This window comes from Triticum dicoccoides, chromosome 5B (genome assembly GCF_002162155.2).
Source record: "Triticum dicoccoides isolate Atlit2015 ecotype Zavitan chromosome 5B, WEW_v2.0, whole genome shotgun sequence".
Classification (NCBI taxonomy): Eukaryota; Viridiplantae; Streptophyta; class Magnoliopsida; order Poales; family Poaceae; genus Triticum; species Triticum dicoccoides.
The window spans coordinates 550,982,024-550,986,691 of record NC_041389.1 but is presented as its reverse complement, the minus strand read 5'-3'; the positions used below and the strand labels follow the sequence as shown (position 1 = coordinate 550,986,691).

The 4,668-nt window shown below is 43.3% G+C and overlaps 1 long non-coding RNA gene across 1 annotated transcript in view; it reads right to left on the bottom strand.

Moving 5' to 3' along the window:
• Nucleotides 1-3,087: 3,087 nt before the first annotated feature.
• Nucleotides 3,088-4,668, bottom strand: part of LOC119306112 — a 2,106-nt gene continuing 525 nt past the window's right edge. Inside the window, exons 2-3 of the long non-coding RNA XR_005148867.1 lie at nt 3,964-4,205; nt 3,088-3,281 (exon numbers count right to left, since the gene is read on the bottom strand). This is a non-coding gene — a long non-coding RNA (uncharacterized LOC119306112). The remainder of the gene's footprint in view (nt 3,282-3,963; nt 4,206-4,668) is intronic.

The following is a 4,668-nucleotide window of genomic DNA, read 5'->3' as shown; positions in this document are numbered from 1 at the left end:
GGGGGAGGGTGCGGGCCGGGGGTCGGCGGCGGCGGCCGGTGGAGCGGCGGAGGGTGCGGTGGGTGGTCGGCGACGGTGGAGTGGGGGACCGGATCTGGCGAGGTGGGATAGCGATCGAGATGGAGGGGGATCGAGATCGAGTGTCCATGAAATTTAAAAACATTAATGAGTTTGAAAAGTGCCCATGAAATACAATCGAGAAATGAAGACTACGATTTAAATACAATCGATCTTAGCTAGCTATCTGTTCACAATCTTCTTGCCCTTCTTTTTTGCAAATGGAGTTCTTCTGTGGAACGGACGTCCTTTAGGTAGGGTGGTCCTTCTTCTTCTTGTGGTGTATGCTGCTACTTCGTCGTCGTCATGTTCGATCTTCGGGTCGCCGTACTTGTCGAAGTCTTGCTCATTGGCTACTCCATCCATTCCGATGATCTTCCGTTTGCCTCTCCTCACGACAACACGACTGGGCTTTGACGGGTCGGTAATGAAGAAGCATTGGTCTACTTGGGAAGCCAGTACCCATGGCTCATTTTTTGCGGTGACATTTGCGCCCCCGGTCTTGGATTTGGCTTCGGGTATAACCATGGTGGTGAAATACCGGTCTTCTTTTAGGACGCTCTTGGCCCATCTGGCACGGAACATCAGGACCTTCTCTCCAGCGTAGCTCAGCTCCCAGATCTCCTCGATCCTTCCGTAGTATCTGTCCTTGTCGTTACCGGTGTAGGATTCCATTGTTACCCCGGAGTTCTGATAACCATCGCTCTTAATGTCCTTGTCCTCGATGTAGAGTGTGTAGCCGTTGATATCGTACGCCTCATAGGTCATCAGGTTGTGCTCGACGCCCTGTGACAAGGCGAATATGAGTTGTTCTTCCGCAGAAGAATCCTCATGTAAATGGTACGACAGAAGCTTCTGCTTGAACCAACGCGTGAAACATGAGTTGTGCTCTTTGATTATATCTCCGTCCGTCCTCTGTTGGCCTCGGTCATTGTACGTCTTCTCAATAAAGGTTTTGTGTTCTACCACCCAAGGATCGACCACGTCTATGTGTTGTAGCACGACTAGGTTTGCTCTTTCAAAGTCGGCGAGTCGACCCTCGAAGTCGACATGCATTTCGCGGCGACCCTCACGGTGACCCCATCTAGTGAGCCTGCCGAGGTGCCTGTTGACGAGCAGACCAACGGGGTCCTCGATGCCTAGATAATTCGTGCAGTAGGAGATGCACTCTTCGGTCAGAAAGCCCCTGGCTATGCTTCCCTCTGGATGTGACATGTTGCGAACGTATCCTTTGATGACACCATTCATCCTTTCGAACGGCATCATGTTGTGCAGGAACGTCGGCCCAAGTTGGATGATATCCTCCACGATATGGACCAGCAGATGCACCATAACATCGAAGAATGCGGGCGGGAACTACATCTCAAGCTTGCATAGTATCACCACGATCTCTTCTTGTAGCCTTCTGAGTTGCCTCACGTCAACCGACTTCCGAGAGATGATGTCAAAAAAGTTGCATAGGCCAAATAGCGTTTCACGGACATGCGCATCCATGATCCCACGGATTGTAACTGGAAGTATCTGCATCATCAGCACGTGACAGTCGTGAGACTTCATCCCGCTGAACTTCTATTTCGCTAGGTCTAGGTATCTGCTTATCTTCCCCGCGTAACCATAAGGAAGTTTTACTCCTATGAGGCAGGTGAAAAACTGCTCGATCTCCTCCTGACTTAGAGTGAAGCACGCCACTACTGGAATCTGGCACTTTGCCATCTGCCATGGCAGATGGCAAAGGCATGGTCGGCGGATTGCAAACAGTTCGTCTGAAACCCTGCCAGTAAAGGCTTCTTTGCCATCTGTTGGCTGATGGCAAAGAGCCCGTGGCTTTGCCATCTGCTGGCAGATGGCAAAGAGCCTGCAGCCTTTGCCATCTGCCAGCAGATGACAAAGGCTGAATGCTTTGCCGTCTGCCAGCAGATGGCAAATCTCTTCGCCATCTGCTGTCAGATGGTAAAGAGCCCAAATAGGCCAGCCCAAATGTTACATGTAGATGACACGTGGCCTCTTTGCCATCTGCCAGCTGATGGCAAAGCTCTTTTCCATCTGCCAGCAGATGGCAAAGTGACTATATTGCCCCATTTAATTTTGTTTTTTCTTATATCAATTCATTTTCACAGAAATCAAACACAACTATATTTATATGACCAATATAACATATTCAACACATATTACCAATAGTCATGAACACATATGTATCGAACACATGTTACCAATAGTAGCAAGTTTCATCCGTACATATACATAATTTCATCAATATTACACAGTTTCATCCATAGGTAGCAAGTTTCACAAGGTCAAAACAAAACCTAAATACAAGCACTCCATCAACCCAAGCTTCCGTGATCTTAAGCAAATCTGTAAAATGGGAAAGAAGAAAGTTAGAACAAGAAGACTAGAAGAAGAAGATTATTATGATGCAACTAAAATGTGAATATTATTATGATGCAACTTATATCTGTAAAATATGTCATTTTGGAGCTAAGTATGGTTATTATGTCATTTTTGAGCTAGCTAAGCATACTAAGTCATTTTGGTGTAAAACATGCTAAGGTCATTCTAGAGCTAAGTAACATCCATGACCGGCCTGTATTTAAGGCATGATTATGGTAACATCCACAGGATCTGAAATGAAAGTGCTCACCACCTAAAGAACGAACTCCTCCCTAGTGCTTAACGCCAGACTGTAAAGCCAGCTCCTTTTACACCACGTCAATTTCTTCCAACGTCTCGATGTGTTTGCTAAAAAAACTGGAGAAAAATAAAAGATGATTATAAAACTAAAATAGTTTATAAGGAGTACAACAGGTCCCTGTTCCGCTGCCGGATCAAGGATGGAGTAAACTAAAACACTTTGTTGTTAAAACTACCCCTCCCTGTTCCGTGAATCGACTGACAAATTCCATTATCAGTTTCTTCTTTTTGTAATGCATACATACGCATAGAGAGGAGTATGTAGTATAGAAGTTGTTGTTGCTCAAGCAGTGTATATGTACGCACGTGCATCTTATATAGACATAGGCTTGAGATTTCTATATAAGATGGACTGAAGAGGGGTGCTTAGAATTAATTAATATAGTCACCTTTTTCGAGTAGAATACAAATATCAACCTCAATGTCCTTGATCCGTTGGTGCTTCACTGAGTTGACAGACAAATATTCCATGTTGATGTTGTCTCAGTAAACAATGTACAGTATGCGAGTGGATGATGTAGCTCCTGCAGCAGCTGGCATAACCAACATGTTTCAGCGACATCATGAGTTGTGGCATGGTACTTGGCTTACACAATAGACTGGGACTCGTGATGTTCTTATTTGGAAGACCAAGAAATGATATCATCGCCTAAGCATACACAATCCCCACTACTTGTTAGCAAGAATTCTGTATTACTCTAAAATAAAATAATATATATGTGAATTGTACGCCTCGTTTAATACATGATTCACAACAGCATGGTCCTATAAATACAGTGAATGTACACTGACAACATACAGTTTCTGCAGTTGATACCTAACTAAGACATCTCTTCCCAAGTTACCAAGATTAAAAAATTGTCCGATGGTTACCACAGCAGACGCGAGCCAACATAATGGTCGTCCTAAAATATTGTCGTGCCCAAACAACAAATAAGCGACAACTAACTCTAGTTGTTCAGGGCAAAAGACAACACAACATGTGAATTGCACACGATCCCTGTACTTTTATTTTGGCTGCAAGACTTTCACATTCGTACAAAATTCAGAAGTTTAGATACAGAAAAAAACATCAAAAGTGCAACAAAGTCACTTCAGGTGAATGATTAAATCAACGATTTTTTCTTTCTAATCAAACCATACAGTCTACACAAACTATTTGAGAAGCAATTGAATTAGGAATAGAAGACAGTGAGAAACAGAACAGAAACATACAGCCTGCAGGAACGTCCTGTGTCCGTTGACTCGTCGGTATTCTTCAGGTCCAGCGAATTAGCAGGATGGTTGCACGGGTAAAACTACTTGAGCTGCTGGTTGCGCTCCTATGGATCCGTCTCCAGCGAGCTTTGTAGGGTACGGAGATCCTTCTCTCCTGTGACCGTGAGCCACTCCTTGCCGGGGCTGCCATCGACCATGGCTGTAGGAGGTCACCGGGGTGGGTCTCTTCTCTATCAGATCTGAGACAAACTGTCACATCCCTAGCTGCTGGTAGTGCTCTAGGCTAGCTCATGTGTGCATCATGTTTAAATTCTGAAAATTTGAACTGAGGGAATTTTGGAAGCCTCAAAAACTTAAATAAAAGAGGGGCAAAAACCCTAGAAATCTCATTCATTGCTCCAAAATGCTCTTCTTAAATGTTTGATAATTTTTGGTAAGGGTTCTGGTCCCAACCAAAATATTGAACATTTTTAAGGAATTATTTTTGGGACTTTGGATTTAATTTATTAGCTATTTGAATTTGAATTATATTCATATAATTAGAATATAATTTCAAATACCCCTGATATATTTTATAAGCTTTTGGAAAAGTCCATCTAGCAATATAAAATATTCAGAGGAGTTTTTGGCATTGTTTGAATTATTTTAAATTCAAAACAGTGGCAAAATAAATTAAATAAAAATAAACAGAACAGAAAAAAA